This window comes from Panthera tigris, chromosome C1, assembly GCF_018350195.1.
Source record: "Panthera tigris isolate Pti1 chromosome C1, P.tigris_Pti1_mat1.1, whole genome shotgun sequence".
NCBI classification, from domain to species: domain Eukaryota; kingdom Metazoa; phylum Chordata; class Mammalia; order Carnivora; family Felidae; genus Panthera; species Panthera tigris.
Window position 1 is genome coordinate 151,892,982 of NC_056667.1, and position 16,639 is coordinate 151,909,620.

The following is a 16,639-nucleotide window of genomic DNA, read 5'->3' on the forward strand; positions in this document are numbered from 1 at the left end:
TTTTTAAAAATAATGTTTATTTATTTTTGAGAGAGAGAGAGAGAGTGGGGGAAGGGCAGAGAGAGAGGGAGACAGAATCTGAAGCAGGCTCTGCTGATAGCTCAGAGCCCGATGCAGGGCTTGAACTCACAAGCCGTGAGATCATGACCTGAGTCAAAGCTAGAGGCTTAACTGACTGGACCACCCAGGTGCCCCTATCCAGATTTTTTTTTTAAGTTTATTTACTTTATTTTGGGAAAGAGAGAGTGTGAGCAGGGGAGGCAGACAGAGAGGGAGAGAGAGAATTACAGGTAAGCACTGTGCCATCAGCATAGAGCTTGACTCCGGGCTCCATCCTGCAAATTGTGAGATCATGACCTGAGCTGAAATCAAGAATTGGATGCTTAAGCAACTGAGCCACCCACGCATCCCTCTATCCAGCTTTTTGTTCTCTAGAGCATTTGTCTCAAATTTTAGTCTACTATTCTATCATCAAAATACATTTTAATAGTTTTAGAGATTTTTTTTTGCAAATATGAGTTACAACAAGTAAAGACTTACCATTATTCTTTTTACATTTTTATGGATTTATTAACTATGATAATGGAATCTTCACAATTTCATCTTAGCTTGATGAAAATAATTTTTAACAAGCTTTCAATAAGCATTAGTTAGAAATTTTCTACCTATCCGTTTTCTTACCTACCCATAGTGCAATTATAAAAACCAGGAGGTAAACACTAACATGACATTATTAGTGAATTTATGGACCTTACTCAAAACTCATCAATCGTCCCCAGAATGTCTTTTAAATGTAAGCCATTTTATGTATTTTTTTAAATTTTATTTTAAATGTAACCCATTTCAGAAATAGGGAATGGAGCTGTGTAAAGTATGATTTTTTTCCACAATTATAAAAAGAGAGAAAAAGGGATCAACATGGAAATTCTGATGCACAATGATCTTATACAGTAAGGTACAATAAGCAACATTTGAGCCGGAAATATATATGGTGTAGCCCAACAAACTGTATTTGTTAGTGTCATCAAAAAACCTTGTTGTGGAGGGGGTGGGGCACCTGGGTGGCTCAGTGGGTTGAGCTTCTGACTCTTGGTTTCTGCTTGGGTCATGATCTCGTGGTTTGTGAGATCCAGCCCCGCGCTGGGCTCTACACTGACAACGCAGAGCCTGCTGGGAATTCTTTCTCTCTCACTCTCTTTCTGCCTCTCTCTCTCTCTCTCTCTCTTTCTCTCTCACACACACACACACACACACACACACACACACACTAAATAAATAAATAAATAAATAAATAAACTTAAAAAAAAAACTTGTTTGGGGAAAGCTGTCAAGTTGTCTCCCGCTTTTGCTCCAACTTACCTCTGAGGTTCAGTAACTTTACCTTGAACATAATGTTATTTTTCATAATATTGTTGATCTAAATTGCTAATTTTCACAACTTTCTCACTTGTTTTCTGGCTTCTAATTTTTCATACTGTGTAAACTTCAATATGTTATCTGTCACCTTGGCGTCTCAGTTTCCTTATCTGGAAAATAGGAAATTCAACAGATATTTTGCTTATTACGATTAAAAGTGATGAAATATTTAAAGTCCCTACCTAGTGGAGTCTGGCACATTTCAGGGGATCAATAAGTGTATTTTTCTTTTCCTTTTGAGTCCCAGAGTGAAAGCCTTAACACATGACAGCTGGCTCTACACATCAGCAGAGGAGACTGTAACTCGAATGGCATGAATTGCCATCTACTCAAAAAGCGTCAGGCTTTAAAATGCCTGCAATTCCCTTTGAAGACTCATGCCTTCCATACACCAAATGCTTCTGTTAAGACTCACATGTTTTATCTGAGTTGTGGGAGGGGGGACTAACATTGATTCATTATCATCTTTCGGTTTATGGGTTTATGTAACGATCTAGTTACATGGGAATGGACCATGGCAGAGAGTCTAAAGAGGGCAAGTCAGGAAAGGGCTTCTGGTGGTCCTCTGAACGGAAAGGTGATCATCTCAGGCCCGACGACCTAGAAGAAGGGAAGATCTCTAAAGCCGAGGCATAGATGCAGCCAGGATAAATAAGAACCAAGACTAGATTCTCGAGTTTTTACATTGGACTGTAGAGTAAGTCTTGAGTATGACCCAAGTTACTGTTTGTCTTTCTTTCTCTTTCCTAAAAACAAAATTCACTGTGTTTGTTAGTGGATACTGATGCCTTCTCTTAAGTGCTTTAAGCTAGATATGAGGGCGAGGCACAGGGTAGGATGAGACTAGGGAAAAATACTTTAGGGCGCTGTGAAAAACACCATCTACCCTGGTCCAAACATTAGGTTACCGGGTGTGTGACATGTTGACTCCCATAACATTTATTGCTTTCACCTGCACTTTGTCTTTGACTTGTCTGTTTTTCCAACTAGATTTTAAGCCTTTTACACACAAGTATTTGTCTCCATCTTCAGGGCCTAGAATAATGCCTGACACTTAAATTAGGTTGTTGTGATACTTCATTTTATGTGTCCACTTGACTGAGCCTGCGGGGACCTAGACATTTGATCAAACGTCATTCTGGGTATTTCTGTAAGGTTCTTTTGGGATGAAATTAATATTTAAATTGGTCACATGGGTAAAGCAGATTAACCCCCTCCCCTCCCAATGTGGATGGGCTTCATCCAATCAGCCACAAACCTGAATAGCACAAAAAGGTGGGCCCTCTTTCCTTCTGCCTGACAGCTTTCTAACTGGGACATAAACTCTTCTCTGCCTTTAGACTAGAACTAAAGTCCGACTCTTTCTGGATCTTGAGACTGCTGGCCTTTGGACTACAACTATATCATTGATTCTCCTTGGTCTCCACCCAAGGGACTCACCCTGCAGATCTTGGGACTTGCCTGCCTCCATAATCACATTGGTAACATTCTTTTTCTTTTTTTCTTTTTTTAATTTATATCCAAATTAGTTAGCATATAGTGCAACAATGATTTCAGGAGTAGATTTCTTAATGACCCTTCCCCATTTAGCCCATCCCCCCTCCCACAACCCCTCCAGCAACCCTTTGTTTGTTCTCCATATTTAAGAGTCTCTTATGTTTTGTCCCCCTCCCTGTTTTTATATTATTTTTGCTTCCCTTCCCTTGTGTTCATCTGTTCTGTATCTTAAAGTCCTCATATGAGTGAAGTCATATAATATTTGTCTTTCTCTGACTAATTTCACTCAGCATAATACCCTCCAGTTCCATCCACGTAGTTGCAAATAGCAAGATTTCATTCTTTTTGATTACCGAGTAATACTCCATTGTATATATATATACCACATCTTCTTTATCCATTCACCCATCGATGGACATTTGAGCTCTTTCCGTGCTTTGGCTATTGTTGATAGTGCTGCTATAAACATTGGGGTGCATGTGTGACTTTGAAACGGCACACCTGCATCCCTTCGATAAATACCTAGTAGTGCAATTGCTGGGTTGTAGGGTAGTTCTATTTTTAATTTTTTGAGGAACCTCCATACTGTTTTCCAGAGTGGCTGCACCAGTTTGCATTCCCACCAGCAGTGCAAAAGAGATCCTCTTTCTCCGCATCCTCGCCAACATCTGTTGTTGCCTGAGTTGTTAATGTGAGCCATTCTGACAGGTGTGAGGTGGTATCTCATTGTGGTTTTGATTTGTGTTTCCCCGATGATGAGTGATGTGGAGCATTTTTTTTGTGTCGGTTGGTCATCTGGATGTCTTCTTTGGAGAAGTGTCTATTCATGTCTTTTGCCCACTTCATTACATTAGTAAAATTCTTATAATAAGTATCTATCCTCTATCTATCACCTATCTATCTACCATCTATTGGTTCTGTTTCTCTGGAGAACCCTGACTAATACAGTGATCAATAATTTTGTCTTATTACTTTTGAATAAGTAAATGAGTAGGTAAACTAAACTGTTAGGCAAAGTGAATCCACTTTACTCCTGCAATGAGGTGTTTGGGCTAATGATGACCCCTTTTAGCTATAACGTTTTTAAGATTCTAAAGCCTTTCGTCTTCTGCTTATTGTATTTTAAAATAACCAGATAAAGAAATGACATACTTTTCTTCACTGGTTGAGGAAAGGGAAAAATTGAAAACAAAAGCAAACCTTTGCATCGATAGCAACGTCTGTTTGTCACAAAGTGTGAGTAGACGGATGTCACATTTCCATCTTGGAGGACTGTGAGCAAGTGCCTATTCTCTCATTTGACATACTTTCTTCTATTTCCTGGCATATATCTCATTCCATCCCATCTTAGGTATTGCATTTCTTAAAAAGTGTTTTTTTTTTTAAGAATGATAGTGCACTAGGTTTTATAAAATCTCTTGCACCAAAAACAAAATGGAAAAAATGGTCCAAAGTAAAATACAAATGTTACTGGTGTATGGATATTGTAACTATTTCAGATCCCAAACATTGTCCTAATCAGGAGACTAACACTCAAAGGGATGGATTTTCTTCTTTAGGGTTCTCATGTGCCACTCGAGGACCAAGAAAGATGTAGTCCAGGTAGAACCATAAAAAAGGAAATAACTAAATTATGTCATATTGCTTAAAAAAGAATAGCAACATATTCTGGCACTGCTCTGTGATAGATATTGTTTTAAGAAGTTTAACGTATATTAACCATTTAATTCTTTAACGTATATTAACCATTTAATTCTGATTACAACTCTATTATCATCATTATTATTTTATAGATGAGAAAACTGAGACACAGAGAGGGTGAAATCAACATGCGCACCGTTGTTAAGTGACAGAGCTGGGACTTAAATCCAAAAAACTAGGGACCAGGGGTCAAATGCTAAACCACGGTAAGCTTCCACCTGGCATGCGTGGTTTGATACTTACTGTGTCCTTTGAAGCACGTTTGAATGCCCCCACTTAACAGACGAGGAAGCCAAGTATCAGAGTGTTGGTACCTCATCAAGATACCTGTGACAGGATGGAGATGAGATGTAAACATGGATTTTGCCGATTTGGGAGTCCCTGTTCTTCTATACCTTGGTACACAGGTTCTGTGTTTCTTTTTCATCCTTCATCAGTATGCTTTTAATTTCATGTCTCTGGGTCAAGTAACCTGCCTGGCAACTTCCGATAGGATTCTTTGTCCCGGGGAATGCTTGTGTTTTTTTCCCAGAGATTTTCTAGAGATTCAGTGTGTGGTCTCAGGAGCCACCAGCCTCCAGTGGTGATGTTTTGACCACAACCATCTTTAATTCAATCACGTATTCACCCTTAAATACTCTTATGCACCTACAAGGCGCTCGTCTATGTGGAACCGCTCAAGGTCTTCGCAGGTTCCCGGCACCATGCCAGTCATGGTGGTTACGGGATAACCAAGGTTAAGTCCAGGTTTTAAGGAGTTCACAGCAAAGTAGAGGATCATTCTCATTCACAGAAACCTCTTGTTTGAGTACAGCATGTAGAACAAACCCTGTTACATCCCCTTGTGCCTTCTCCCCAACTAACCCCCTAACATCATCTGTGAATGGTAGTTTGCTACTCTCACAGCTATAAAAGAACGAAAGTCAAGGATGTCACAAGTGCCCCAAAGTGGCTTTTTGGTCACCTGAGATTTATTATATCATACTCTAGAGAAGGCAAGAGAGGAAATAATAATAACAATAACAACAGGAACAATTAATGCTTCCATTATAAGTGCTTGACGCTCTCTTTAAGCCAGCCATAAGGCAAATTTACCATTCTCATTTGCTGAAAACAGAAACAAAGACACAGTTTCAGCAAATTGCTCAAGGTCGAATGGCCCGTGGTAGCATGGGCGGGATTTTAGGCAAGGAAACCTGAGGCCGGAGCTGAACTTCTTGGCCACTAAAGTAAAAGATTTAATAAGAAAAGTGAAACCTGTGGTCTCTTCTTGCCAGGATCTTAAAATAGGGGACATAAAAATATTAAAAATCCATTTGTGAAACATCATAAAAGGAAGTAAAAATACGGTGCCAACTAATTAAGACTATCCTCTGGACCAAGAAAGAACCTTTATTGATTACCTGTTAGAATGCTGGTACTGACGTATCTCTCCAGCTCCTGCCCGCACTCCTACAGGCCACTGTAGAGCCAGGCGCTTGAACCACACAGAGCTCAGGAGCTGTTCTCTTGCCCAGCCCATTACTCTTTCTCAGTGATTACCTTTTAATTCACAGTTTGTAACCAGCAGGCTGAAACCCCTTGAGGGCAAGCACTATACATGTTTCTATGTCTAGTGCTAGGAGAATGAGACTAATTGAGGAATGAATAAATGAATACATCAATTAGATACTATGCCTATTTTTACAGTTGAGGAAATGACCACAGAGAGCCTATGCGTCTCATTCATGTTACACGGCAGGTGCCTGAGGGAATGAACACCAGTCCCAGGTGGCCTTGGCTCTACACCTTGTCATCTTCAGGTGAGCTTAAATGACACGAACACAATGTGAATGAGGTGGCATGGAAATCTGTGTCAGAGCGGGAAGAAGTGGATGGTTTGGTCATGAGACTTCCTCATTCTAACTGGAAAAAGAGTTACGGGGTACATTTTTAACTTTTTAAAGTACTTTTAAAGTTTATTTATTTTTGAGAGAGAGAGAGAGTGAGTGAGTGGGGCCAGGGACAGAGAAAGAGAGAGAGAGAGAGAGTAAGAATCCCTAGCAGGCTCCACACTGTCAGCACAGAGCCCGATGGGGGGCTTGACCTCACGAACCCTGAGATCATGACTTGAGCCGAAACCAAGAGTTGGACGCTTGACCCACCGAGACACTCAGGCACCCCTATTTTATTTTTTGTTTTCACCTCAAGGACATGAAAAATAAGAAGTTGAGATGAGCACCTTCCATGGGAGCAGAGAACAGTTTGGATCAGCGAACGGTAGGACAGTCACCATTGCTTATACCCAGTCACACTTTGCATTTAAGACTCGGCTGACTTTTCCTGTCATGGGCTTTCTAAGTGAAGCGAACAAATAAAAACAGACTGCTTCCACTGCAACACGGCTGAGTGAAATCTGTGCCCAGCTCAGGGTTCAAACGCAAAAGGAAATGCGGAGAGTTGCATATTTTAACGTGTCATTGGTGATTGGCCTGGAGTCTGTTTTTCCCATGTGAGATTAACCCGAGGTCTGCCCAGGTCTCTTTGGCTGCACACTTCCCACTGGGCTTCTGGAGTGTCTCCGGAGCAGCAGGAAGTTTGGCCACCCCGTCTAGCATCATGAGGCACAACACCTTTTCAGTCGGCTTGATCTCACTCTTTGAGCAGCTATGTGGTGATTCAGAGGCGAAGAGGCAGATAATTGGATAGTGGAATTGAGTCCTGTGTGGTATAAAGTTAAAAAAGAAATTCCTTCCATACGAACTTGGAAGCGAAAAGAAAACCCAACAAACAGAACCTTTTGTGCACAGCAAATGAAGCCAAAGAGAGGTTTTATAGGCAGCCCGGCTGTGGGTGAACCTGAAGGCCACTGGCCAGAAAGCTCAGGGGTGATACTCCCGATGCCATGTTGCTATCGAGTAGAAACCTATTTACAAAATTACCATCTATTATTTCCCTCACCTGCTTACTCAGGATAGCAGGTATACCATAAAATCACATATGAAAAGTGACTTGGGCACAAAATTTTATATTAGTTCCTCTCAGTTTCTCCTAATTTTTACAGAAAAAAATCAAGCTTAAGCAAAACCACTTCCTAAGTTCTCTTTGAAATGACCATACGCGTTGCCTAACCTACCAGGTAAATTCTATCTACTACAATCAATACCATCACTACATCACAAACAATACTGTATCTTAAGTCAACCAAACATAAACAGAAGTCTGGCATACTGAATAACCATTTATTTTAAAAGGATGATTAATAGGAAAGGACACTCCATTTTTTAAAGCCATATTTATACAGAATTTACCACTCAAATCAAATGCCAATTTTTGACTGGACTGTGGTCAAGGTCACTGTTGAATATACAAGATAGAATAGACATAGTTCCACCAATTCTAACTTAATAATTTTGCTGATTTATTTGTCCAATTTCTTATTTTCTCAAGAAAGCTAGTTAATCAAAGGCAAAATAGATCACAAAATTACAACAAAAGAAGATCAAACTATATCTTGACCAATGTGGAAAATTCCCCATAGCCCAGTATTAATTTTATTACTTAGAATTAAGCACACGAATTAACACAGACATTTCAGTGTATCACTTAATTTAATCACAAATATGTTATATGCATTTTAGTAATGAATTCCTTTTTCTTCCTCAAACCTGATGCCAAGTTTTAGGTCTACATTTTCAGCATGGACTTGCTAGGTGGCAACGCCGTGTTTGGAAATATCCTGGTGGACCTATAAACTGTGGTATGCCCAAACAACACAAAAGAGATGTATCTGCCTTAATGCATGACCACACACTTAGTGGCTTAAAACAACACACATTCATTATGTGTCGGTCAGAGTCTGACATGGGTCAGACGGGGGTAAAATGAAAGGGTTGGCAGAGCTGCGTTCCTTCCTGGAGGTTCTGGGGGAGAATCCATTTTCTTCCCCCTTGTTCTTTCTTACTTTCAGAGGCTTTCATTCTTGGCTTGTGACGCCCTTTCTCCACCTTCAAAACCAGCAGCGTCGTCTCTATGTCATGCTTCGTCCACTTACGTCTCCCTCTGAACAAAGGGGAGAAACATTCTCGCTTTTAAGAACTCGTTTGATTAGGTTGGGCACACCTGGATAATTAAAAGTAATCTCCACATCTCAAGATCCCCACCTTTAGCCACTTGGGCAAAGACCCTTCCACCATTATGTATTCATGAGTGCCAGGGATTTTTAGGACATGCGTGTTTTTGAACGGAGTCGTTTCCTACCTCCTACAATAGACCTTTTTGCTTTTTTTTAAATGAAAGAATTGTAAATTCTAACTCGTATATACACAAGACTCTTGCAGATTTTCGCAAAATTTTACTCATTGATTCATTCATTCACTCGCACATTTAGGCAACATTAACAAAGCATCTAGTATAAGTCATATACAAATGCAAATACAAACAAATTAGCGTCCTCACTATTAGGTCTCCTAAACTTTTTCTACCTACAGCCTTGTGTTAAAACTGTTTCTTCTGCCTGATATACCACCTTTACTCTAATACAAAGTAAGTTCCTAAATAAATTCATTAAGACTCGTTTCAAGGGACACCTGGCTGACTCAGTGGAGCACGTGACTCTTGATCTTGGGGTTGTGAGTTCAAACTCAATATTGGGAATAGAAATTATTTAAAAATAAAATCTTAAAAAAAGACTCATTTCAAATACTACCTCTTCCATAAAGCTTTTTTTTTCCCTACTATCCCAACTGTAAGAAATCCCATCTCAAATTTCATAATACTTTACATTTATAATTTAATGATATGTTAGCCTTTTTGCCGTTATTTGTATATATTCCTTTCTCCTTTTAGGGATTGTAAGTTCCTTTATATCATGGACCATTCATATTTGAATGTAGGAGGAACCAAGAATGACAATCAGTATAGATGGACTTACATACATATCTGTGGAAACTTTCTTTATCAAAATAGATTTGCTTATGACTAAAACAGTGGAAGACATCAAAAAAATTAGTTTTGTTTCAAAGTTTTACCATATTTCTACAGGAAGAAAAATTGTAAGAAAAAGAGCAAAGTAAATTAATTGGAGGTTAAGACCCTCATAGCAAGAAAAACCCTCTAGTTTGCCAATTTATGAAGCCAAAATGGAGAATTATGTAGAAATTTCCCTGCAGATCTCTTGCTCCTGCCAAAGCAGACAGCCAAAATGAGGTTTATAGTCACTCGTATTTTTCAACAATGTGCCTCACACTGCCAATAGAGAAATGCCTCCTCTGTGACCTTGAAAATGGCCTCATCTCTTTATCAGCTTTCCATCTAGTAAAATTAGATTCTTTGCTTTTACAGTAAATTTTTCCCCAAGTTTGCAAAACACAATTCCATTGATGAAGAAAAAAATGCACATTTTTTAAACCAGGGAACTGAAGCAAATAAAGAGCTGGAGACTCTGTTTGAGACATGTACTTATAAATGATTTTATTTTATGGAGGTCTACAAATACCCATTCCCTTTCTTATTCATTCTAATGGTCTCCTCTGCTTGGCTCACCTGTTGAAGACTGGTCATGCCACATGCTCTGCTTTCTGCAACATCATTTTGAGTAGATTTTATACTTCTATTCACTTCGACACATTTGTGTGGGTGTTGATTATGAACTTCTTTGAGATACGTCTCTGCATCACTGAGTAGGTTGTAAAATTTAAATTCTATCTTTAATTTTGAAAAGAAACCAGTTAACCGTCTGATTTTGACTCGTGTTCTCATTCTTGCGTAATTTAAAATCTCTCTTGTTAATTTTGTGCCCAGGCAAAATAATTGTGATTTTATAACAAAAGTAAGAATTTAGAAAAGGTATCGGGATGTTGGGCAGTAGTGACTGTTTTGATCCATATCTGAAGATCTTTTTTAAGAGCTCAAATCAAAAAGAAATTAACCTCTGGCCTTCGGTGTCAGAACTACTTTGGGCCAAATCCCAGCACTTCCACTAACGCTAGATGTAAATCCTTTAACTCGTTATTTAGTTTCCTGATCTAGAACATGGGAGTGATAAGAGTTCCCCCTCACAGGGATGTGAAAAGCATATGAAGTAATAAAGGGAAAGTGCCCTCATGGTTCCTGACACACAAGGACTAATTATATCACAGGTACTGCTTCATCCTGATGATAAAACAATTCCTTTCCTTTTAGACACATGTTAAAGTGGCAACAAATTTAAAGGAAAACACGATCTTTACCAAACTGGATATTGATTAGATTTATGGAAATGTATGAGAAAACTTTCTTGGGATTACATCATTTCAGCCAGGGAGATAACTTTATTTAATACAAAGAAGTAACACAAGTAACGACAGTAACCTGTATTTGGAAAAAATCAGTACACAAACGTCAATGACTTTTCATAATAGAAACAAATATCGATAACGAAACTCCCCAGATCCTCACAAACATTTTAATATCATAATCTCAAATGGATGATATTTTATTAACACGTCATCAACAACAACAAATCTAAGAAGGAAAACTGACTTGCTTTATTAATATGAAGTTGATAAAGTGTCTTTGATCTTTTGGATATCCCTACCACTACTTTTTTTTTTCTTTAGTTAATGCAATATATTCCCTGTTCAGAGTGGGGGGGACTGTTTCTTGAAGAAAGAAAGAAAGAAAGAAAGAAAGAAAGAAAGCCCCAGCAACACCAGTTTTTATGTTGTGCCCTATCCAGCTGACACTGTCCTTTTGGAAAGCCAATGACTTGTTAGTACCCCTACCAGCAGTGTGAACAGATGCGTCCCTGACAGGCGATGGATGGTCAGGGTCCATCTGGCCAGTGCAGCTCGGACAGAAATGATGTATACAGCTTCATCAGCGAATGACTGTCATCAATCGTGGGCCATGGGTAGCGTAAATGACAGCTACGCCGCAGCTGAGACCCCAGGTGTGAGACTGAGGAGGACTGATTTAAGAATGCTGGGTAATCAGGAATGTATAGGCTCCTGGACTTTAATTTGTATCTTTAACCTCCTATAAATATCCTGCTATACTGTAGCAGGTATGTGTTTTTTAGTGTCTCATCACGAAATTAGCTTCAAGATGACGGCTGTTCTTTGCTCCCTCTTAACTACTGATGACTTCAGTTGCCTGTCTCCATCACCAGATGCGTGCAGTGTCCTGGCTGCCGTACGGTGTGCCTCACAATTTAATTATTACCCCATTGATTTTTCATGTATTTCAATTTTCTCTTCTTTTAAGTTGCAGTGGCCATCCTGTGGAGGTGCTGCTTATTTTGCTTTCCAAGATTTCCTTTTGGAATCATTTGGAGTCAAAGAGGTTTTTGTTTGCCTCTTCTCCTCCCTCTGTTCTGCCCCCACCCCTCCTCTGGAATGTCTAACTGCAGCAGTCTGGAGGTGGGCCCGGACATGCAGACAATCCAGAAAAGAACCTTCCCGGTTTGCAAGAGATCTTAAACAGAAAACAATATTCCACTGCTTACTCACCAACAAAAGGTACCTGGTTTTTAAACGGTCTCTCTTTAGTATGCATTAACGATCATGCATAATTTGCATCTATTAGCATTTTATTATACCACTGGCACTGGGGAAAGGAAAATGAAAACAATTATTGTATCCTCAGAGGACATTTCTTTACTTATAACTATTTTACAATAAATCATTTTTGTTTATCAGTGTACTGGATATGGCAAACGTAGAAACACTGGAGACTGAGAGGGTTCTAAAAGCCTAGGAATTTATAGAGCGGCCCCACATGTTTTCACTGAAAGCTCTTCAAATACTTCTAACTCATTAAAATGAATTATGTCAATTACCACCAGTAGATCTGGAAAACATTTGAATCCGATACAAGAGGACTTTTTTCCCCCCTCCAAGACCACAGAAATTCAGCTCTCCCTAATATAAGCAAAGTTAACGTAGCTTAGACAATATCTGGATGAAGAAGAAACTGACCTACAAGAATACTTTCCTCAAAATGGGAACGAAGTTGGCTCTCTTGTATTCTGACCATGTATGAGGGTGTGAGAGGTTTGGAGGAGAACTCAAAAGACCATCTGGTCCATTCCACTGCTTTCAGAGAGGATATACCAAAAGCATCCCAGACCCAAGAGAGTTTGTGTTTCATATACTCTCAGGGAGATTAGCACGAGAAATAATGATGCAAGGTCTTTAGGCATCTCCCCCCTGACACCCCACAGAATTTTTTTAAAGGTATGATATTTCTACTATTCGCCACTGGTCTTAACGATGTCCAAGGGCAGCATCCCAGTCCAGAAAACAAAGAATCCATCTTTTTCGTTCCCGTTTTATTTCTTGTAAAGATGATTAAAGCATTATTTTAGTGGCCAGTGCAAAATTTACTATATCTTACTATAGGAATTGCAAACAGAAATACATAGTTATGTAAAGTTAGAAGCAGAGATAATGTCAGAACAAAGCAGCAATAGTTTGGAGACACATTTTAAGGATACGAAGTGCCTTATTTGTGAATTATAGAATAGCATTAGGATAGCAGAATCATCACATAAATCAATACTTATGATGGTGTTGAGAGATAGGGGAGACAAAGAGAGAGAAACAGAAAGAGGAAAGAAGTCTTGTTGAGCTAAAAAAAAATGCTATAGATATTTAGTTTTCAGCCTGAAAAACATCTTGAACATAGCTTTAAGGATAGTATATCTCTCACTATGAAAGATAACACATCAACTAATACCTGAAGCTTAGAAACAAGACTGAACAAATTAGAGAAGTCTGTTTATGCTATTGAGCAGAAATAAAAAAAAAAATCTGTGTCTTAGGATGGCAATAATAAACCTAAGTGAATGAAGAGGTATTTCAAATATAATTAGTATCGCCATTCTCAGCAGTGATCTGTGTGGCTCACAAATATTTTCATAAGCTTAGATAATCCCTAAAAGTGAATTTCCTACAGTAAAAAATGGTGATCTTGATAATAAAAGATCCTGACTTCATGAATTCGCTGTTTGGGTTGGCTTCAGATATTACTTCTATTTAGGCAGAGTCTATATAATTTCAGTATGACAAAAGCAGATGTTTGAGAACATAATTTAACAGACATTTATGGACAATGAATTGCTTGTGCAACTATTTGCAACCTAAGGTTTCCACAGTTTCTACACTAAAGATGCTCTTTAGTATAAAAATACTAATATCTTTAGCTAAGACTTCAAAAGTTATTCATTAGCTCGGGACCAATTTCCTCTCCCTGTCCCATCGCTAAGTTGGAGAATGATTCTTCATCTGTTTATACTCCCTCACCTACGGGGTAAGAGTAGCATACCCGGAGATATACTTCTGCTACAGGGATCCACTGCCCTTCCCAGGCCATGTTCTCCTCTCCGTTCTCTAAAAACAAAGTCCTGATAAAGATTAAGAACGGACCATAGAATATTCTAGAAACAAAATTTAAACATTGCACTTTCTTATTAAGTGCTCTTTTTTTGGATTTTTTTTTCCTTTCTGAAATTTTTTTTTTTTAATTCTGAAATTTCATTAAACTGCTACTGTATCTCAGACATGATTTTTCCTCTTTGTTGGTGTGGCTTTCGTGATGTAGAGAGACCTAGTAGGATTCAGTTAGTTCAGCAAGAATTCAAAGAACAGGAGACATTAAGGTCACACAAGTCTGTTTCTAGTTCAGACAGCTGGAATCTTAGTGACACCCTGGTCCACTGTAGGAGAAAAGAATAGGGGACAGTATAAGGATGGGGGGCTATAGCATCTGCTAGCAATAATGTACCTATTAGCCGAGTGTCTCCTTTGGGAACACGAAGTAGCTGCTGAAGGATTTGGAATTTCTGTCAGTACTAACGCTCTGTTATTCTATCTGAAAATGGGAAAACATTCATTTGTTCAGAAGAGCTGTGGTATTTCAGAATCAAGAAAGAGACCCAGACTCTCCTCTGAGATGGTACCAAGTAGGTTGTTTAGTAAGGACCACTGAGGGCTTTTACATCTGTGCTTAGGTTTATTCCTTTAGGTGATCATTTGAAAAAATTTATGGAAGCACATGTTTGCTCTTTTCTTAGAAAGGAGTTGGAAAAAGTCTATAGATCCATTCAAATTGGCAGAGACTTATACCTCAAATACTTGCAAAAACTTAGTGCAAGTTTAACAGAAATAGAAAATATGATCTGCTTCTGTTTGACCACTTCCCTTAAGTGGAAATTCTGGATAGATTGTGAAGACGGACACTTTTTTCATGTAAGCAGGGACATAGGAACAGCAGCAGGAAAACCTGCTGAATCAATTTTCAATAGGGGAAGGCACAGAAATTTGAAATCCTTTCAATTCAGTGTTTAGAAAAAAAAGAACATAGAATAAAGCAGCTATATGTAGATGAACATGAAACATAGGCAGATGCTTTCTCTTTTACTTTATCCTCACATTCAGGGTGCTTACCACAAAGTCAAGCCTAGGTGCCTAATCAATATTGATTAACTATATGATCTGGCTTTTCAAACAATCCAAATTATTTAATTCATTGCATTAAAGGCTACACAAATCTTGTGTTGTGTAATTTTGTTAACTCAGTATATGAAAAAACTAAGGCTGAAACTAGGGGCTGATGGCAGAGTGAGCTGTCTCACTAGTTCAGAATGATTACCTCTGAGTCCTGTTCTAAATGGTGGTCAATCTTAAGAAATGAACAGAGCTGGCAATCAGACGGGCCTGAGCACAATTCTTCAGAAGATGGCAGCTACAATGCAAGAAAAATGAGTAGTGAGACCTTTGCATTAGTTGGGATTTAATGATTTTTAAAATAAGCTCAGAGAAGTCTTAATATTATCTAATATCAGAAGGGATTTTTTTTTTAAATATTGGACTTGGTCTCTATCTATTGAACTATTGAATCCATGTCATCCTTCAGTTTCAGAAACTTAAGCAAATGGACCAAGAGAATTGGACACATTTAGCAGTTCTTTTTTATCAGCCCAACACCCTTTAGCCAAGAGCCACTGGAGCCCAACATCATGGCACATTTCCCCACAATATACTCACACTCAACCAGCACCTAGGAGGGAAAAGTGCGAGGGCTATTGAGCACTGAGAATTTTTCCAATGAATCACAATTATGTGAACACCTGTGCTAACTAAGTTTGTGCTGATCCACGGTGAAAATTTGCAAAGTGCTCAACAGCCCTGAGAATTTCTCATTTATTATCTCAGGTGGGGTGGTCGGCAACTGCACATTAGGTTGCGGTATGAAGCATGTAAGGACACGCATTCAAGACCTCATCTAGGACCTTTTCATTCTACCTGCAGGGTACAGCTGTGCCTCGTAACAGGCCAGAGTTCTGCTTCTGAAATTCTGCCCAGAGAAGTTAAGGGCAAATACAAGAACCCTTCATCTACAAATGAAATGAGTGTAGAACATGCGATACATTTACTTACATTTCAAGGTGAATTTACCATGGGCTTTATCTTGGGAAGAACCTGATGATCAGTGATATCTTTATGAATATAAGACCACTGTATGTTAACAACCTGAAAAAGTGTCAAAACTCTAAAGGATGAGACAAGACTTTACCCCTAAACCTGACTTTTGAGCTACCATGAATTTATTTTTTCTTAAGAGAGAAAGATATAGTGAAACCTGTCCAGATCCCAAAGAATCTATAGGCCAGTTTATTTTTAGAGTCCATGATTGATGAGAATAGGAAAATAATTTGTGAATGAAGTCATCAAAATAGCTTGTCAAAGGCTGGATGTAAGCAGTGACATTGAGATCAGTGAACATGCTGGATACAGGGTCAAGTGTCGATTCCACAATAAAGGTTCCACATATGCCTGGGACAGTGGCTTTCTTTGAAAGTATTTTCTGTCTCCAGAACTATAAACTACTGTGTGGTCTCTGAATGTTAATCCAATGGGAAGAATAGAGTTTTTCTGTGTAGCTCTGTAGACAAATTGATATATTTACCAAAGATTCTTTAGTGAAATATACATGTGTTACGTTGAATCATTAAGCTTAAGAGGAGTCAATAAATTCAAGGATAGGAATATAAAGACCGGGGCCT